Source organism: Pezoporus wallicus, unplaced genomic scaffold (genome assembly GCF_028554395.1).
Source record: "Pezoporus wallicus isolate ANWC-B61680 ecotype Strahan unplaced genomic scaffold, APGP_CSIRO_Pwel_v1 contig_4901, whole genome shotgun sequence".
Lineage (NCBI taxonomy): Eukaryota > Metazoa > Chordata > Aves > Psittaciformes > Psittacidae > Pezoporus > Pezoporus wallicus.
In genome coordinates this window covers 2,137,259-2,159,332 of record NW_026640354.1, presented here as the reverse complement: position 1 = coordinate 2,159,332, position 22,074 = coordinate 2,137,259, and the positions used below count along the sequence as shown (strand labels likewise).

Here is a 22,074-nt window from a genome sequence, read left to right as displayed (position 1 = left end):
CTAAATCACAGCTAAAGGCTGGAACACAATGAGACAAACTAGCTTGTGATGGTATGATTTTGGAAACATGCTTCACCGCAAAGAGAGAGACTCCTAAAACAACATGGGGCTCTGCATTTACAGAGGAAGCCTCATCATCTTTCACAAAGGAGAAAATGAAACAGTCTGTCCAAAGCCCATGAGATTAGAACCCATCTTTCTGCAGTATTATTTTAACAGCTTAACAATAGGACCAAGGCAGCAACAAAAATCCCCTGTTAACTGTAGCAGAAAGAAAACTGGATCCTCTTATGGAGTTAGTGTTGCAAATGTAAGGCTTACGCAACACAGCCTCACTCTGCTCTCCCTTTCAGAGAGTTAAATAAGGTGTAATTTAGCTATCATATTACACTGCTTAAATAAGCAAGCCCTCAGCTTCTCTCCTGAGGTACTCTGAAGTTACACACTGCAGTGCTTAGTTAGAAGTTTGCTTATCATATAAAGCGGTTGCTACAAAAGTGTATTTCCATTTAGTTCATGCTAACATTCTTAAAACCAAAGGTCAAAAAAAAGGAAACAAATGCCTAACTGTAGCTAAGTAGGTCTTGGATGGAGCCCAGAGCTGGGCCCAGAACCAAAATGTTTCATGCAAGAATAAAAGAAGCTTCAGCTTTTGGATTCTGTTTAATTAAATACGATTTTTAAGTTAAAAAAAAAAACACAACTGATTTTGAAGAAAACCTGAATCAAAGTGTTTGCTTAGATTTTAAGTTAGTGTACTTTTAAGATCTAAAAATGTTGTATGCATATTTTTATACTCTAAACCTGTTTGCATTTTGCAGAGAGTTACCTTTACATGTGTTTATCTCAACCATAGCACAGGGAAAATTCAAGTCTAGAATCCCCTCTCTCATTTGAGGGGCAGTTATGACTGAAGTCATAGAATCATAGAATCGTTAGGGTTGGAAAGGACCTTAAGATCATCTACTTCCAACCCCCCTGCCATGGGCAGGGACACCTCACCCTAAACCATATCACCCAAGGCCTCGTCCAACCTGACCTTGAACACTGCCAGGGATGAAGCATTCACAACCTCCCTGGGCAACCTATTCCAGTGCCTCACCACCCTAACAGGAAAGAATTTCCTTCTTATATCCAACCTAAACTTCCCCTGTTTGAGTTTTAAACTGTTACCCTTTGTCCTGTCACTACAGTTCCTCATGAAGAGTCCCTCCCTAGCATCCCTAGAGGCCCCCTTCAGATACTGGAAGGCTGCTATGAGGTCTCCATGCAGCCTTCTCTTCTCCAGGCTGAACAGCCCCAACTTCCTCAGCCTGTCTTCATACGGGAGGTGCTTCAGTCCCCTGATAATCCTCGTGGCCCTCCTCTGGACTTGTTCCAACAGTTCCATGTCCTTTTTATGTTGAGGACACCAGAACTGCACACAGTACTCCAAGTGAGGTCTCACAAGAGCAGAGTAGAGGGGTAGGATCACCTCCTTCGACCTGCTGGTCATGCTCCTTTTGATGCAGCCCAGGATACGGTTGGCTTTCTGGGCTGCAAGTGCACACTGAAGCCGGCTCCTGTTCATTTTCTCATCAACCAACACCCCCAAGTCCTTCTCCGCAGGGCTGCTCTGAATATCTTCTCTGCCCAACCTGTAGCTGTGCCTGGGATTGCTCTGACCCACATGCATAACCTTGCACTTGTTATGTTTAAACTTCAGAATGTTGGCATCAGCCCACCTCACAAGCGTGTCGAGGTCCCTCTGGATGGCATTCCTTCCCTCCAGCGTATCAACCAAACCACACAGCTTGGTGTCATCAGCAAACTTGCTGAGGGCACACTCAATCCCACTGTCCATGTCAGCGACAAAGATGTTAAACAAGACCGGTCCCAACACCGATCCCTGAGGGACACCACTCGTTACTGGTCTCCAGCTGGACATTGAGCTATTGACCACAACTCTTTGTGTGCGGCCATCCAGCCAGTTCTTTATCCCCCGACGTCCACATAATGCATTTTTCTTCTTCTCTTTTATTCAAAGCAAACTCTTCTTTTTTCCTTCTTCAATTTAGATATAGGTTTTCAAAGCAGAACAGCTTGTCATAGACCTTTAAATTCTCCTACACTGATACAGAATCAGTGACAGGGAGATTTACTGCACAAAAAAGAATTCAACTTTTGAATAAGCATCAAGGACAATTGCTGCTCTTTTTCTCTGTTTGACATCAACAGTATATTATTTTTCCCCTTTGGATGACAAGTCAGTCACCTCTCTTCCCCCTTCACCTCTCCTTCCTCTCACTAGAGCTTTTTTAATACAAAGTTTTTCTAATATTTCACTTTTAAACTGCAAGGTCAGGTTGCAGTCTCCAAACAAGTAACAGTTCTGCTCAAGGGCTCCCACGAATCCTTTCTTCCCACAATCACTCCATGTATTACCCAAACTGGATGTTAAGCAATTGCCTAGAGGGACTACGTAATCAAAATGTAGCTTAGGAGGAAAAAATAAAAAGGGGAGGTGTGGAGAGGCAGGGGAAATCTGCTTCACCTCTGTGTAAAGAGTTTAGAGAGAGAAAATTACATTACATAAACTTAAGTGTAGAAATAAGGAAACATGCTAAGAACTATCCTTTTTTTCCCCCTCAAAAAAACACCCCCAAACAACCCACCAACAAACTCATAATCAATGCAGCATGTTGAACCTAACATGCAAGAATGGTATAGTCCTAGGTGGTGCAAAGAACCACCTGCAGCAAGGCACTTTTGCATCTTGGCAGAACCACTCTTCCAGAAAAAAGCCCATGTCTACAATCAGCCATTTCCCACAGATGACTTTCCGTGGTAGCTATCCAGATTACCTCTCCATGGACCCAATCCAAAGCTCATTATTGGCAAGAGGCTTTTGAAACAGCTCTGTATGTTTTTCACAATGGGAAAGCTCTATATTTAATTGATAAACTAGAAAGAATCTTAAGCTCTTTGAAGTCTGAGATTAACAAGAGAAAAGGATCTAAGGTTTGCCTTTGGCTTGGCAAATGGTACCTGGGGGAAGAAAACCTTTGTGATCTAGAAGTAATGCAATTTATACAGTGCTCAGTATGGTACATCAGAGGATACCTTTACAATTAAAGGTCTGGAGGCAGCAAAATTACTGGTTGCTTCCTATTACCAATACAATGTAGTTATTAGACTTCACAGACAAATCTTCCAAAGAGCAGTATGCGTGGTGTTAAAAAAAAATGAAAAAAATTAATTAAAGCACTATTATCTGAATTTATTTTAGTACCATGCCTGCAATTGCTTTCAAACAGCATTAACAGAAGAATTCTATATCAAATAAAACAAAAGCATACAAAATCCTGTAATTTCACTATTTTATTGTTTTAGGATTTCATAAACTATTTAGAACAAGCTCTGCTCCAGCTCTTCAGAGAAGTGGTTATACTTGAAGGAATTAGCAATTTCAGTAGCATTTCAGGCTACAGCACAGTAGTGGAGCAAGACATTCCTCAGCTGATCCACATAAAAGCTGTTTCGCTTATTTAGTTTTCAGCAGGGTCAAGCCACTGAATTAGCTTGCAGTTTAAACAAACATTAATGTCAGCACAAGTAAAAGGACAGAAAAGTGTGGCCAAGGGAGCATCTATGAGAAAGATTCCAATAGTCCCAGTTTACCCTGATGGGACTGAAGATGGAATTTCACTATTAAATCCACAAATAAGTAATGCTAAATAGAGTTTTTCCAAGTGACACAAAATAACGACTCCAAACCTAAAGCAAATCTAAGTAAGAACAAAATATTAAGAAAACCCACACAGCTCACAAATTCAGCATGTATCTCCTTTCAGGACGTTGTCTTTCCTTGACAGCATAGCCTACAATCAGTACTGTCATGCAGTGGAGGATGTTAACTGTGTGCGCCACCACCCTCAGAGATATTTCTCTGCCAAGGGATTCATGTGTATGGGGAAATGCTACCCTCTATCGTTTAACTGGTCTGAACACGTAACATCTCCTTAAAACAATCATTTTAGGAGGCTAACTCTGCTTTTCACAGAAACTGCCACAGAAATCACAAGTTAAAACTCCACAAACCTGAAGCACTGATATTTGTTACTGCACAGTCATATCTCAAGCCTCTTTTCACTCAAACTTACTCCTTGGCTACAGCACTAACGGGCCCCTGTGACTCCAACCTCGCCTCCAATTCCTTTTTCCAAAAGGAAGGCAAGCCAGAGCCTGAAAAATAATTATTGCTTCAAATAACTGTCTGGGGTTTTTTAGCTCTGCCTAACAATTTGAACTCTTTTTTTTGTCCACTTTGTAGAGGTACTACTTCGAATCCTTACATGACCTTCTGTCATTCTCCTGTTCTCACTCCCAGAACTTTCCAAACTTTGTTATTTAAACCCTTAGAACAGCCCCTATTTCAAAGATTTTGTATTTAAATGCCGTTGCTAAAAAGCTGCAGCTGCATGATCTGAAGACATTAAGAATGCAGTGGCAAAAGGAACTAGAAGGTGATCTTTGAATTCAACTGTACTATGAAAATTTTCTTAAAGAGCACAAAAGGTGTCCCCTCCCATAAGTATGGAAAAAAGAAGGGAACGGTATTCTTTTTGCCAAAGTCACTGCTTAAGAAGAGCTGCAAAACTACACTTCATGATGATTTAAATCATGCCAGCAGGATATCAGATTTAAAAGGAAATTTCACCCCCCAGCTTATTATAAACTTAAAGTGAGAAGCTTTACTTGGCTAGCAGTAAGTAGAACCTTCACAGCTCCAGAAGGAAGATTGCCAGGACAAAGTGGGACAAGTGGCAAAGAACAGCAAATGGAAAACAAAGGTAAATACCTTTATATCTTTAATTGAGTTAATTTAGAGATGGAGTTAATCAGTGTTGACACCTCTGAATTTCTTTTAAAAGAAACTGACATTTGAAGCCCACTAGAACCTTCTGATCTCTGTTTCTAACAGTTTTGGATAGGAGACGAGAATCAAATGAATCTTTGGTTCTCAAAAGAACCAAACATTTAAGGATTATTTTGATTAAATACACTACTGATGTGTCAACCCAAGGATGTCTACACTGTAACTTGTATGTATCACTGCCTATAAACAAACAGCACAACAGGTCTGTTGCACTGTTTGAGGATGAAAGTATTTTAGTGTATTATTGTTACTATTTAAGTTTCCCTCAAGCCAGCAGCGCAGCTCAAGCATATTTTAAGGCCCTTCTGATCTAGATCAGAACACAAACCACTCATAACATGATCTAATGATATTATTTGTTTACTGACACCATAAAGTAAAATATAAAATACAACCCACACATAGGTCACAATATTCCACCCTTGTCCTCCAGATGATTTCCAAGGCAGGGAGAGTAAACAGCCTTCTCCCAGCTTCCTTAATTTCCACAGCTGAGAGTGTAGGATGTTTACACTACCTGTCACTCAGAGCTCTTAAAAACAGACCAAATGTCAGCCGACCTCGTACAGACTTTATCACTGATTGCCAGAAACATGCAGATGTCAAGTATAGGGAGGAAAAAAACCCCATACCAACGGCTGGTTTATACCACATGAATCCCAATCAATGGTAAGTCCTTTGTGCACAAGCTGGGAGGTGTAAGAAAGAAGTTCAAAACAAAGCTGAGCTTCAGCATCTCCAGAGGATAGCCACTGTTATTGCCACCATGGTAATGCAATGCTTACTGCCAGTTCACTCCAAAGTACTCCTGAATGTCTTGAAGTTGTGCCTGCAGAAAATAGAGAATTCATCATTTTAATGAGTTGACATAAATACAGTAACAAACAAACAGAAAAATTGCACTTGCATTCCACACTTAAAAGCCATCATGTCATTTTTCCCAATGACTGGAAGCATTTAATACATATTAAAAGCGATATCCAAGTGTGCTGGCTTAGAGGAATGACTACAATATCTAGCTTAATTTTAATTATCAGAGGAATGATGGTTCTGGGACACTTTGAATAGTGTGAGGAAAAGGATACTTTTAAAGACATGGCTTGGTAAATACAAGAGTTCATTTATACAAGAAGAGATGACTTAACAGCAGTCTACTTTTGTGGGAGATTATACTTTCCTCCCAGAAACAGATTAAGTATTCAGTTTCCTTAAATATATCACCTCTAAGGGGGAGGAGGGGAAAGAGAAAATTTAATAATAAATAAATAAAAAATTCTCATTTAGATCAAAAGCCAAAATCCTCAGAAGAGAAAAAAATTCCACTTGAACAGGTTTTAGTACAACATAAGAAACACTTTGGGACAAGATCGTTACTAGTTTCTTCTTTAAAAAACCGTGCATGTGCACAAAACAACATGTGCAAATGACCGGGGGCCTGTATCATCTTACAGTACTACAGAAACCTACCTTAAGAAAAATTAATTTGCTATTGAAAAGGCAGAGGAGCTTAATCTGACACCTTAACCAACAGAAGGGTTTCCCCAATACTGGTACTGTCCTTACCACTTTATGAGCACCAGTTATAGCACAGTATATTGCCCAACTTTCTGAAGGCATAATTACGTCCCAATTAGATCAACATAACCACAATTTTCTTCTCTACCACTACCTCCATCTCATTCTAATACTTCTGAAAAATCAGGCCACATATCTAAAAGCCCAGTTCTTGCAGTCACAAAAATACCCTGGTGGGGATCCCTCTGGTCAAGGCAAAGAATTACAATAGTAGGAAAGGGAAAGAAGATGACTGTAATTGCACACCCCACTTTACCATTCATAGGAAGGCCTAGAGATTTGCAGGAGCCCGAAAGGCTAAAATAAATCTGAAGGTACAGATCACCTTCACCGTCCAGTCTGCTACAAAATAATATGAAATCGAAGGGCAAAGAAGGCAAAAATTGCAATTAAGAGGTTTCCTTCTTAACCTGTCTGTCCTGAATAAGCCAGCTCTCTATCAGTAGACAAACAACCTATGCTAGTTCTGCGCTCAGAAGACGCATTCCACCTGTAACACTCCAACAATTTTACGTGTTGACTGGGGCCATGGGTTGGATCTCTGTAAAACACACAGCAGAAGAAGGAAATCCCTGTCCTTTAACGAAGCAGCCAAGGCAGAGTGCCAGGTAATCCTGCATGAAACAGAGTTGGCCTGCTGTTGGCTCACCAATTAATCCAGCAATAGAAACAAAAGCATCAAGTGCATAAAGAAAGTCACAGAGCTGCACCGTCAAAGCAGAAAAAAAAAAAAAAAAAGTAAATGTCAGCATAATCCAGGTGTGAATGTATCTCAAGAGGTCATCTAGTCCTAGCTCCTACTGGAGGCAGGGCCAGCTCTGAAGCTGACAGCTGCTAGAGACCTTATGTTTCTCATTCAAGGCTTTCCAGGTTAAGTACAATCTGCAGAAGGCACTTAAACTCTTCACAAGAGAGAGCATAAAAATAATATTGTGGTAGTCAGAATTTACCATAGTACTTTCAAGCTTCAGCAGACAGGCATCTGATATTTCTACTGTTAACTGATCCTATTTTAATCTTCTAAGGGTTATGGTGAATTTTTTTATATCCAAATGATCAATCATGGTGTCGTCTTGATTTGCATCTTTTACTACTGCTGGTTAGAACTTCTATTTACTATTAGCATATTTTCCCTGTACAAATCAAACTTCAGGGATTAAAAAACAGACAAAAAAACAAAAACCAAATGTCTGCTTTAGCTTTTTTCTACAGCAAGGAAGAAATCTGCTTTCAAAATAAGCCTATGAACTTTGAGCTATGAAACAGTATTAGAAATTAACTGTATCAAAAATTAATTATATTAGAAATAATAAAAATTAGAATATTAGAAACAAACTGTGAACTATTGGAGCTGTTACCCTCATATCCAAGGAAGTTTATGAGAGCCAGTGCAGTAACAGGCACCATACTATCATCACACAAAGGAAGAAAACTTGTCAAGGCAAATGGTGCAGTGACAAGGAAATAAGCAGATGATGGAAAAACAATCCAGAAATTCATAACAAGGAAAAGCAGAATAAAAAATAAGCAATATATTAAGTCTCATACTATTATGGAATCCCTGACACTTTTGAGACTTACTATATATTCTTCAGCCTCAGCATTTCAGTAAACATCACAAGTGACTGGACTTTGTAAGTCAGTTTTGCAAATCTGTATCAGATATGCTTCCCACCAGACAGTCATAACAACTTCAAGGTATTAAAGAAAATCTTCTGGTAAGAACCACATTTGTGCTCAACACACTTCTTACTCTGCGGGGCCTACAATCAAAACAAGCGACAGGAGAACGTGACAGCAATGAAATGACTACATTAAGCACAGGTCCATTATATTTCTACTAGTTCTCTATTGATTACCTTTGACTTCCAAATTATTCCAGGTGACTATTTTGTTTTACCAGTATTTATGAAGTCTGAATGATGCTTCTAAGATGAGATAGCTCAGGAGTGGTATGAAGTTATATACATCACATCCCTTTGCCAAAATAGATGACTACCACATCCTAGGCACAGCTCCTCATGTATGTCTAGCTACCCAAATAGCAGAAAAAAAATGTGAACAAACCCCATCAGCTTGCGCTGCAAAGCATGCTCTTCCATTTACAGGTGAGAAGAAATGAAGCTGGTGATTTGCCAGCATGTCCTGCACAAAGCTAGGCTAAAACTCTGCAGCTGAGGGAGTTCAGGGAATGCACTGCTTGCACACGTAGCCACAGGGGTGATCACTGTCTCAGTAAAGCTACCACACAGTACAGATAAACTGCTGCAAAAAAACCTTCTCCACAGATCTCCAAGAGGCAAGGTGTTAGTGAAACAGCTATTTAGCTAATCCTAGGATCTGCTCTCCTTCCCTCAGCTTTGCCTATCCTACACTCACAGGATATGACTGTAACAGACAATACAGATAACTATGAAAGAAGCAGTTGTGAAAAGAATGTAGTGCAACAACAAAACCCAACAACACCCAAAACCAACTGCAGCATTGTCCTGCTGTCACCTGGAAGGAAGAGATTCTGAATTGTACTGTATAGGCCACACTATAAAAAGACTGCAGTAATTCATTCTCTCTCATTTCACAACAAAGCATGAAAGGCAAGGATTGAAAAGAAAACCTATTCTTGTCCCCTCTTAGCAAGTTGGATATTTAATTTGTGATGATAAGAAGCTGGGTGCCAAAATATGCAAAGTACTCATCGTTCACTTTACAGAATATCACTGTAAAAGTAAATATCACTTTTACAGAAGCAAAGATAGTGGGAGAATCACCACAAAAATACAGTGGAACAGCCCAAAATACAACAGCAAACAGACTGTAGATAAACAATTGCCCCATACTTGAACAAAAATCATTTCGAATAGTACATAAATATATAAAGAGCCACCAGATGTCAGCACAGCCCAGAGAATTGCTAGTTCAACCCTCCTCTCCAGGCTGATAGAGATTCTTATTTAACACCCCCACCAATTGACCAGGTACATAAATCGAGCCCTGCAATCACTCCCAAGTCGAAAGAGTCACACCAAATAGAAAGCCTCATTTTCACATGCAGAAGCAGCCCCTGGGGCCTGACATGCGACCTCACTTGCATATTATCAATGTGCAAAAAATAAAAAAAAGAAATACAAAGCTGCAAACAGGCATCAGTTTCTGCTGCCACAGGACATCAAGAACAGCTTGATATTAAATAAACTCTAATTAAGGTTCTATGTCTGCCTTCTTCATGCTCTTCACACTCTCTGGCTATGGCATGTGTCTTTGCCCCACACATTCACATTCCCTCTGTTCTCAAAAAGCTTTAGTCTCTTTAGATTTTGCTGCTAAGTGTTGGGGAATATTTAGCAATGAGGTTGCTAGGCTAAATAAAGCTTTTCTGCAAAACAAGCATTACCACATTTGTCCTTGTGCTACAGCAGAAGCTCCCTTCACCTTCTCCCTGTCTTTTGATTTTCGACAAGAGCTGTATGGAAAGTGTCTCTGAAGCATCTCTGGCACGACATCCTTCTCTCTAAACTGGCAAGACATCAATTTGATAGGCAGACCACTTGGTGGATAAAGAACTGGCTGGATGGCCACACGCAAAGAGTTGTGGTCAATAGCTCAATGTCCAGCTGGAGACCAGTAACAAGTGGTGTCCCTCAGGGATCGGGGTTGGGACCAGTCTTGTTTAACATCTTTGTCGCTGACATGGACAGTGGGATTGAGTGTGCCCTCAGCAAGTTTGCTGATGACACCAAGCTGTGTGGTTTGGTTGATACGCTGGAGGGAAGGAATGCCATCCAGAGGGACCTCGACACGCTTGTGAGGTGGGCTGATGCCAACATTCTGAAGTTTAAACATGACAAGTGCAAGGTTCTGCACGTGGGTCAGAGCAATCCCAGGCACAGCTACAGGTTGGGCAGAGAAGAGATTCAGAGCAGCCCTGCGGAGAAGGACTTGGGGGTGTTGGTTGATGAGAAAATGAACAGGAGCCGGCTTCAGTGTGCACTTGCAGCCCAGAAAGCCAACCGTATCCTGGGCTGCATCAAAAGGAGCATGACCAGCAGGTCGAAGGAGGTGATCCTACCCCTCTACTCTGCTCTTGTGAGACCTCACTTGGAGCACTGTGTGCAGTTCTGGTATCCTCAACATAAAAAGGACATGGAACTGTTGGAACAAGTCCAGAGAAGGGCCACGAGGATGATCAGGCGACTGAAGCACCTCCCGTACGAAGACAGGCTGAGGAAGTTGGGGCTGTTCAGCCTGGAGAAGAGAAGGCTGCATGGAGACCTCATAGCAGCCTTCCAGTATCTGAAGGGGGCCTATAGGAATGCTGGGGAGGGACTCTTCATTAGGAACTGTAGTGATAGGACAAGGGGTAACAGATTAAAACTTAAGCAGGGGAAGTTTAGATTGGATATAAGGAAGAAGTTCTTTCCTGTTAGGGTGGTGAGGCACTGGAATGGGTCGCCCAGGGAGGTTGTGAATGCTTCATCCCTGGCAGTGTTCAAGACCAGGTTGGACAGAGCTTTGGGTGACATGGTTTAGTGTGAGGTGTCCCTGCCCATGGCAGGGGGGTTGGAACTTGATGATCTTAATGTCCTTTCTAACCCTAACTATTCTATGATTCTATGATATTACTCAGTGTTTACCTCATTCTTTCACAAGTATAAAAATTTACAATTTCTCAATGGTAAAAATGAGTTTCAGACAAGACAGATGTAGCACAAACCCATTTTTGCTGCTCAACATCCAAACTCAATGTCACACCTCACTACTAAAGCCATTAACTAGAAAAGTTTCACAGGCTACTTTAATAAAGGGCAGGACTTACTTTAGACCATTAGTGTATAGGTTAAAACAATCAAAAAAGGAAGGAAACCACTCCCCCATCCCAAACATAACATATTTCATCTCAAGTTGAGCAAAATTGGAAAAGCAGCAAAAATTCAGGTACACACAAGCTTTTTTGGAGCATTTATGTTTTCTTAATATAGATGCTGGACAACTTGGATATTAATATGGAAAAGAGAAATAAAAAGCAGAGAATCAGACAGCATCCTAGAAAATTTATCTCAGATAATTCTGAAGGGGGGATAGAATACAAGCTACCCAGTAGCTGAGCAACAGCAACTGCCAAAAAAGTTACCTGAAGTAAATCACTTCAAAGAAAAGCTCCAAACCACTTAACATGGTATCAGAATTGCATCCAAAGGAACAGTGCCTCTAATTTCATACCAAAACTAAGCCCTGGAAGCTCCCTCCAATTCAGGTGAGCTACATGAAGGGAAGTTCTGTTGCAAACCCAAGTCCTTAATTAAACATAAAACCTACAAGCATGTTTCACCTTGCTTTTGAGTTTCATCAGGAAACCTTTGCACAATTCCTGTTTTGTTCCATACAACTGCAAGTCTTTCTCAGGTTAAAACAAGAGGTTACCACACCATCTTCATTACAAGAGGTAATTTATGTGCACTCTCTAAACTGGAATTTTTAATTCATGACTCTTGGCTCTAACCGTAACGAAGACCCTTGAGGCTCATAGTTTCTTTTCTCCCTCAAATTCTCTACACGTAAACACTTGTTTCTACAACAGCTCTTCTGCAATTTTTCCTCACTTCTTGTACAGCCAAAACATGCAGAAACCAACCAAGCCTCAATATTCCATGTGACGCTTGCTCAGTCCAAGTTTGCTATGCCCAGGTGACAAGTACTACTACAGTCACTCTCTCTTCAGGAAACTTCAGGAACATGACTAACATTAAGAGTACATGACTCAACAGCCAGCTTGCACACTATGCCAGAATAATAGATGTCCCCTTTTCCCCAGGAAATAAAACTTTGAGTTGAAAGGAGTTAGAAGAAGGTAAAGAAGAACTTCAGCTTCTGCAGGAGCAATACTGCAAAGATGCACTTAAAAGTTACCCAGGAGTGCACATCAGCAACAAAAATCTGAGTAGAAAGGCGTTTACAGGCAGTTACTATTTAGCACAACTCCATTTCCTAAAATCTTTAGAAGTTCACCCTTAGACATCAATGGGGTTTTTGCATCTTTCTGTAAATTACCTGAACTATATTCCACTAGCCTCTAACATTTCCTCTACACCCACCAGGAAGCTAGCTCTGCTGCTGAATGAACTGCAGCAAGTGGCATTCAAGCTGCGAGACTTTGATAGGGGCTGGCATTTCAAGAGTTACAGGCAGTATTTGCTTGACTGAGCAGATGGGAGTATGGTGGATGCATTGTTCTTCTTCTATTGAAAAAAAGTTCTAGATAAAGACACGTTTTTAAAAGTGGATTTGCCAACCTGAAATGTTGTCATTTTTACATAGACAAATAGGAATGAGGTTTGGCACAGCACTTGAAAGACGTGTACTGTCAATTTTTCTTGCCACTGTTGGTTTAAGTGCTATTAAATTCACAGAGAAAGAATTAAGCAATGCAGGAAGCATTTCCTATTGCTAGCACTTATGGTTACTATAATCATGTTAAAATAGTTCTGTTGGTTCATTTGTTTTAATGATACCCCTTTCAGGACTTAAAAAATAAGTTTTACGGAAAATGCATTATTGGGGAATTTCCTTTAGCTATTTTCTCTATCTTAGGTCCTTCAGTCTCCTCACTTCTTTATCCACTACCCAGATTTTCATTTAATCTCTAAGCACAGAAGTTGTCTCAAGTTTCACTCTTCTATTTCCATCCTGGACCCTCTTCAGGTTAACTTAGCTAACAGTGTTCTTGCCAAAGTCCAAAGATATTTGCACTATTCCATCCCTGTGCATTTTGAGATACCAATCATCTTTCCTGTGACAGTCAAGACCTAAGGACTCTCTTATTCAGCTAATTCCCCCAGCCCCCATCAGAAGATCCTCCATGTTTTTAAAGTGGAGATCTGAAAAGACTTTCTGAATATCCACTGCTCTGGCAATTGAAAAACACTGCCACCTTTGGGAACATGGTCCAGAAAACTGCATCTACTCCAAATATGCATCCAATGGCACATAGGAAATCTTTCTTCATCTCTCCCTCACTTCAAGAAAAATACGCTTGCCAACTCAAACACAGTTAATACTTGCAACACAAAACTAGCCAAACACCCAGTCTTGCAGATTCTCTATGCATAAAATCTAAACTGCAGCCCTTTCAAACGATTTCTGTCCCATCCAGCAACTCCTCCTCTTCCAGATTTACTTCTATACAACACTCCCCAATGAAGGAAAGGCAAAAATCTTGCTGTGACTAATACATTCATAAAACTACTGCCAGAAAGAACAGTCTACAAAGTCTTCCCTTTACATCTTCTTGTGGCTATCTCTTTTCAGTTGAACTGAACAGCAGCTTCTGTCATGTCTAGGCCTACCAGAGTTTACAATCATCTTTCCACCCATCAAGCCATCTTCTCCATCTCCAGTTATCACACCATCTTCATCCTCTGTCCCCCACACTAGTTTCTATTAAGCCTCATCCATGCTTTCCTCTATATTGCCTGTTAACAGAAATGCAATTTCAAGCTCCACGGCCTCCCTCACAGTCCTCTTTCCTCCTCTCTTCCTTAAACTGCCTACAAAAAAAGGTTTAAGTAGCAAACTGGTGCTACTGGCTTACCAGCCCCAGCAGTGCTGCCTTGCCCCAGGGCATCTAACCATTGCAATCCAGAACTACACCAGGGATCTCACAGAAACCAAAGTTCATCACTGCACGCTGCAGTCTCATTGAACATATGACTCCCAACTTATAAAATAATTTAACCCATTTTAGGCTCAGACTGACAAATCAGCTACACAAAAAAAAATAGAGAGCAGCAATAGGTATTACTTGAAGCAGGAACCCTGAAACTGAAAAAGGATTTAAACTCACCACTTGAGCATACAGATAGTAACAAAACTCACCTGAACGTACTTTCTTTTCTCCTAAACAGGCAGTAAACTTAATACTTCTTAGTGTTTCGGCGAGGCTCATCACTATGGTATGTGAGCAACCCAAGAAGATCAAGTTGCTCATCTGTATTAAACAACAGTTGCTGCACAATGAAAACAAGCAGGGCTTCAGTTCTACAGAAATTCAGCTGAGGTTTCTGTTTGGCAAAGGCAACGTATCTGAAACAAGGCATGGATCCAGACCCCATTTGATCTGGTTCTTCCTGATGCATTTCAGGTAGATTTCAGGTAAATTCAGTAGCTCCCCTCTCTTCCCTCAATGCAACGCAAAGCTGTTCCCTCTATGTACTAACAGGATTAAGTATCACATTTAAATTTCATCAAATTCTACTTTGTTTTCTCACCCCTTCCCTGAATTAGCAAACTATTCTGAAGCAGGCAACAAACACACAGATTCTCCCACTCATTAACATCATGGACACGCTGTGGCACAGATCCAGGCTGTGTTTTCCCACAGAGGATATAGCTTCTGTGGATGTGAACAATCTCCAGTGAGAGCTTAACACATTGGCCAATTTCCTCCATTGGAAGGGAGTCTCCCAACTCACACTCTGAACAAAGAGAGTCCCGGAGCCAGCCCATGGACAGTGTTTACAGAAACAGCAATGTCACCAATAGAAGAGTTTTGGATACTTTGGAACAAAAATAGTCTGAGGAAAAAAAAAGGGGGGGGGGGGGGAAGGCAAAAAAGAAGCAGGTTTGGTTTTCCTGCCCCCTCCCCCTTTTTTTTTCCTCCTCATGAAACACGGATCCTTTCTTTATTTTTAGCTATTTTATACAGCGGCATCTTTAAAAACCACATGTATTTTACTGTGGTTAAAGTAAATCTTATGCTGAACAAAGGAACTGAAAGGTACCAATTTAGCAACAGTTCTGTATTTCCATCCCTACCTCTCCTCTTCCAGTCTAACTTATTAAACATGTACAAATGAGGGGCCCAAGAAATGCCAATATAAAATAAAGCAATAAATACAAAAAAGGAAAACTTTTTTGGTGTTATTTTCACGAAGTCTGGGCAGCGTAAAGGCAGGAGTAGCTGAAGTATTCACAAAGGTTCTGCGCCACCTGTAATTCTTTGTACATGCACTTTGACAACCTTATTTAATTATCATCAACCTTTCACCACTTAGCATGCTGCTAAGTATTAGTCTATTTTTACTTTATTTATTTTAAGGAAGTGGAACAATACAGTGATTGTCAGAAATAGTACATCAAAATACTACACGCTGTACCCCATACTTATACAAATAAATACAGACAACCATAATCCAAGAGTAGGATATATAAACATAAACACTAAGCTCCAGAAAGTTCACGAGAACTGTAACTTTCAGAAAACCCTGTCCATCTGGTAACTGAAGTGGTTTTTTTGATGTCTTAGTTACTAACACAGGAATCAAGCGGAAAGCTGCTCTTGACATGCATTTTGCCTATGAATCAAACTTGTAATATCATATGGTCAAGGTGTAAGACAAGACAAGCAGGCATAAGGAAAAGAATGCATTCACTTCTTGTTTCTACCTCACTTCCAGCCCTACACAACCTGCTGATGACTCTGACAGACACAGCTGGTAGGAAGCAGGAGGCAAAGAAGCATCAGTCAGAGGCAATGTGGATATCCAGGCTCCATCTGAGAAGCAGGAAGGAAGAAACTCGAGGGTCAGCAGCAGAAGATAAGGGCAGAGACAGGCTCCAGCATAAGAGTTTTCCTATGTAAATGGCCTGGCAATGGAAATACTATTTTAAAATGTTTCCATGCCTCCTCCCCCATCAAGGCTGCTAAATCGCATCCTGCTGCCCTGCTCAGGGCTGTGACTCATTGTGCTAACCTGGAATGATGCCACTCACCTCCAGAGCTTCTTTCTGCTACAAAAATTAACAGGCTACTTCTCACAAAAAGTAATCTGTAAGAACCCCCTTCTAGAATCAACCATCAGACAGCACACAGAGGCTTCGTTTGCTTTCTGAAGCCTTACAACACCAGGAAATCTTAAAAGCAGAGCAGGAAAAAAATAATTAGAAAAAAATAGCAATCAAGCACCCGCCTACAGTTCTGTCTGTGCCCTTTCTGGCTAGAGATGAGAGCAGGCAGCTAGTATTTCAGATTGCTAGATGCAAGTGACCTCTTCAGCTACCACCCCATATTAACTTCCTGACCAAGCTAAGTGAAAGCCTGCCAAGTATTAAAGGGAGAAGAAAGGGATGTAAGCAGCTCCGGTACTTCCTTTCTGGAGATATTTTTGACCAGTGCTGCAATTCTATGGGTCTTATCTGAAGAACCGCTGTGTTAGGCAGGGTTCAGCAACATCCCATTCCTTCTGTGCTAAACATAAATCCCAGGAGAGGGCTGATGGCAAATGAGACACAGGCTCTTTCTTAGGAGGCTATGCAAAATAATCAGAGTGCCTTGTGAGGAGATGAAAAAGCCACGATGTCTACCTTCTCTTCTATCCTCACTTACATTCCTAGCTAGAAATATCCTACTCTCTCTTCAAAGTTGCAGTGACTGATATTTGCCAGCTCAAAGCTCCAGAAGGCTGCACAAGCTGCACTGAAGCTACCGCACAACAGTATGAGAAAAGACTGTGTCGTCACCATTAGGCACTTTAGCAGAGATCAAAACCCAAATTTAAGCAGCATGGTAACATATACATCCCCTTCATAACAAAAAAATCTGTCCCAGTGCTGTTCAAGCCAGTGCCAGGAAACTTTGCTCTTGAGAGCCCAGCAACATGACACCTCCCGCCAACACAACAGTAATGTTGAGAGACACTAAAACAGGAACCAAAGAGCAAATTGAAAATTAAGTTAGGTTCAGATTTTAATTTTTTAAACATTTCATTCTGAAATGAGAAATAAATGGAAGCGAAGACTGAACGATGTTCAGTGTTACATCATGCGCCTTCAGATTCTTCAGGAAGGTAGAGCACTGACAAATTTCTACAGCAGAATTTACTGCAATGATCCTAATTTCTTTGCTTGGATTAGAAAGCACACATCTTGTTTTCTAAGATGCAAACGTTTTACTAAGTTTAAAGTGACTGGAAACTGAAAATGAGATCTGACACAAATCATAGAAGAAAAACATGTCCTAGCGTATAGGTATTACTGCATTCAAGGTACAATAGTTACTTTTTTGATCCGCTCAAAGAATCTTTCATCCCATCGGCTGATAGTTCTCTCCTAAGAGGATAAAGCTGGTTCCAGCAAATCAAATCCAGCAATTAAAGCAGAATATTAGTAATATAGAGCAAAATGCAATCAAATCAGAGAGACAATTTATACTTACAATGAAAGCTAGAGGATTTATACTTTCAAACATCCTTTTCAGTAAGCAACTGAAATTCAATGCAAACTATTTCTCAATATATGATTTATGTCACAACCCTGATTTAGTTCATGATGCAATCTTAGCACATGCTGTTTCCACTCACATACTTCACACGACAGACCAGATTTGTTGCAGCCACAGAAGCATCTTTAGAAAGTTAAAAATGACTGACTTACAAAGCAAAAATGCCATATCCATACATTAGAAGTTGAACTGTACAAGTTTCATGAGGAGCTACTAAATCTCTAGGAACAAAGATAATTCACCAGTACCTAACCCAGCAGACATTCAAGATGCAGTTTGGAGCATTTGCTTGTTCTACAGCTTTTACGAAGGAGAATGTGCCTGCATATAATGCTATCTTGTAGCTCAGTACACCTAGCAAAGTGTAGTCTGCCAGTGGTTTAGAAAACTTCTCTGCAAGAGAAACACTAACAATGATACAATGGAGTTCAGTCACCCATGTCCCAAGACGTCAGACAGCAACTGCCAGGAGTCTGAGGGACTTAAAGAACCAATAGCCTTCCTAGAAACATTTTAAATCTATTTTAGCTACAATGAATGGTTACACTCAGATAGACAAGAGAAGTTGAGTTCCTAAGTGTTCACGGTCTACATGGCAAACCACATTCACCTCAAGGTGAGTACCCAGGCAGGAATATATCAGTTTCAGCCCCACCACAAGTGTCTTTACAAACATCAGTCAGTTGGCAGGGGAAAAATACCCATACGTATAACTACAGAAAAGTAGACAGGCTTAGAACTAGGTCCAGCTGACACTACTGCAAGGAAGATGCTTTCCATACCTTTAGTTTATGCTCAAAGCTTTTTGTCTGTGTCATAACGAAAAGCAGTTGCCCTTTCTTCCCCTTAACATACCTCCACTTGGCAACACAAGGGCTAAACCACTCTTAAATCAGTGATACTGACAAAAGACCCATATCATTCCGAAATAACACTGCTGTCATAAGCAGCAACCACAAAATGCCCGAGGCAAAAATGTGTTCAATTCCTAACTTTAATTATTCAAACTCTGTACTGAAACACGTTCTTTTCCTAAAGCTGCCAATTTCATTCCATTTAACTAACACGTGGGAAACCTGCAGATCTTCCTGTTGAGGAGGAGAAATGCTCAGATTAGAAAACTTGGATGTTATTTTCCAGTGTGAGTTCACAGTTCTTTTACAATTGGATTCCCAACTTGGCACAGTGACATAGAAGGAAGTGTAACAGAAAAGTAAGATCTTTTAACAAAGCCGGTATCTACAGTCAGTTCCTCCCAGGAATGAAACACCCAACTTTCCAAGACAGCACCAGATATGTTCGTCTAACGTATCTTTGTGATAGAAACGAACAGAAGTACAACAAGGCTTCTCTACAGATTTTCTCATACACGACATGAAATCCTTCTGTGTAGATAGTTGCTATGGTGCAGACTTAAAGAGAAAAATAGGGGAGATCAGACTCCTTGTTTACAGGTTTCTAATATGCTCCACTTGATCCATCTTGAAATTGAAACTCTTTAGCTTCCTGTCTTTAGGCTGTCAGATGGTAGAGGACAAACAGTGTTAGTAACTTTACAGAGCTCCCACATCTTCTGCGTAGATTTAGAGAAAAACATCCATGTGAATTAGACGACAGGAGGGACAATACAGTTTCAAAAAGAGGAAAAGCCATACTGAATCCTAAGAGACTTCTCAAGGAAAAGCCATACTGAATCCCAAGAGACTTCTCAAGGGAAAAAAAGACTTATACTGGGGATGAAATGCTAATTTATCTTTGAACACTGTGAACATTTCACCACAGTGCGCATGGACCTATAAAAAAAAAAAATGCTGTTTTGACATTCTCAGATGAAATCCTGATTTTTCTAAGAACTTCTCACACAGGTTTTATCTAAACAGGCATGCTATTTACAGACTGAAGAAGAGTACGACAAAGATGTTTAGGATAGGATTCAACTCTCAACAAGACACCTCAACCACATAAAGACACATAAACTTCCCCTACAGTCAAAGAAGCCTACAGAAAAATTCCACTTACCCTACAGTGTATACTTTGGGTGTAGTTCCGGTACCACAACATAGATATAGTGTCAGTTTAAACATCCCAGAGTTCCACCTGACTTCCTGCCGCCTCTGCTGTAAACCTTGCAGGTCCCAAGTTGCATTCATTAGTATTATGTAATTTTTAGATTTTGATTGTGCAATGATTTAGACATCCCAATTGGCAGTAGCTTTAGGCAGGTGGCCAGAAAGCTGCTATTCAGGCCCCAGTGCCTTTACCAGCTAAACTTTCACTGACTATGAAGAGAGAGCCTACATAGAAACTTGGTGCAGAAGTATAAAATGTAAATGTTTTTCATCAGTCATCAACAGAATACACCCTTTATTCTTTCATCATTGGACAAGAAAATAGCTATCACTTGTAGAATAGTCTTAGGCTATTCATTATAGAGGTTTTGGTGCTCTGTGAGAGACTTGGCCTCTGCACTCATTTCTTTAGGGTTCCATGTTCTAAAGAAGCAGCCAAATTCCTTTCCCAGATCTATTACTCACTTGCCAGAAGAGAAGACTTTTTGCCAAAGTCGTATACATAACCTACCTGCATGAACTGCTTTAAACAACTTTTCTTTACATGGTACATAAAACCCACTCATACAGAATAGGTTAGTTCTCCCACGAGGTCAGTGACCAGTCTAGTTTGCCATGTATTGTGGTTTTACTGACCATTCAGGGTGGGGTAGAAGTGACTGGAGTATCCAGGATAATTCCAAGGTTTAGGAATTTAATGATGCAGTCTTCCTAAAGTAAGTACAAAGTTCCCTGCAGAGAGATGTCTTTAAAGACCTCCAGAGGGAGATGCTGTCTAATTTTTGGCATCTAAATTGCTTCAAACATCCATTTTAGGCAACATTACTGGCCACACTAGCATCTCCCTACAGTCTGAATATTCTACTCTGTTAGGTCAGGAATACAAAACTGAAAAATAAACAGGAAAAGAAACAAGACCTACAAGAGCTTTCAAATCCCATGGTAGTTTTCTTGCTCTCAAGACTGCCATTTATTCATCCCCCTTCCTTAATGCTATTGCTTACCATCACCTATTTCTCTTTCTTTACCTGCTGTTTGAACAAAGTATATAAATAATTTTTCTAAATTGTCAGATATACCTAAAAGCATACCTAATGCGAACAGCCTAAACTGAAACAATAGCATCAAATCTGTATTTGTGCTACTACCAGCACCTGAAATTTGGAGGAAAAAAAAAACAAACAACCAAACAAAAATACTGTAGATGGTATCAGCAAAGACTTTTTTCTGTTATTCTTTGATACTTCCATCTTGTGGGATTTGTTTCCAAGAGAAGATCATTAATCTCCTGGTTGTTAACCCAGAAGTCCTCCTGACTGTTTCTGTCTAGAGAAATCAGACCTTCATCAAGGCCAGACTTGGGCAGAACAACTATTATCTTGCAAACACTGGATAAAGAATTGTCCCTTTACTGTAATGTTTGCAAGCACACATGGTTCTCTTTTCCCATTTATTTGACAAGCATCTGAATGATTCTGCTAACGTAGCTATAAGCCAGTTCTCACAGCTCACAGAGGAGGGACACTGAAAAGAAATCATCCTGCATCCAGTGCTTCTATAGCTATACTCATTACACACAACCCACCCAGTAGCAGGAATACTTAAGAGAGTCACAAAGTTCCCATGGAGAGAGATATGAGATCTTGTCTGATTTCATTCGACATCTACTGAAAACACAGAAAAGCTTTTGCCAAGATAATTTTGGCAAGTATTCCCAGCAGTACTCTGGCTTGCCAAACGGCATTTGGATTTTGCTGGACTTATTTACTTGTTCAGTATGCTTGGAGAAGTAGAAACATTTGTTGCTGTAGACAATTTAGCTTACTTTGAAGACCTGAAACAACACTTAAAAGATGAATCGGAGACTGACTGACTTAGGAATTTGATCTATTAACCTCAGCTTGTAGTGGTGATGTACTGAAGTGTGAGAAGTAACCCACAGCTCAGCTACTTCAGGACTAGAGAACTCCCTGAACTCTCAAACAACACTTTTAATATGTTACCTTTTACAGCCAAGTTCTACTCCTTTCAGAATTACCGTCCAACACAAGCTGTAAAACAACCCTGAAGATCTATTTAGGAGTCAAACCAGCACAACTACCTGTTACGACAAAACCGGCATTCTTTGCTGACTGCATGGAGATAAATACTAAATCCTAAAGGCCCAGTTTTCAGAAGACATTTAAGCATCCAGCCTCTCTCTGTAAAAATCAAAGCTACAGTCCTTTAAGATACCCTTA

At 40.4% G+C, this 22,074-nt stretch overlaps 1 long non-coding RNA gene across 1 annotated transcript in view; it reads right to left on the bottom strand.

Moving 5' to 3' along the window:
• Positions 1 to 5,454: 5,454 nt before the first annotated feature.
• LOC130604390 (uncharacterized) overlaps positions 5,455 to 22,074 on the bottom strand; it is a 36,605-nt gene continuing 19,985 nt past the window's right edge. Inside the window, exon 3 of the long non-coding RNA XR_008973444.1 lies at positions 5,455 to 5,747. This is a non-coding gene — a long non-coding RNA (uncharacterized LOC130604390). The remainder of the gene's footprint in view (positions 5,748 to 22,074) is intronic.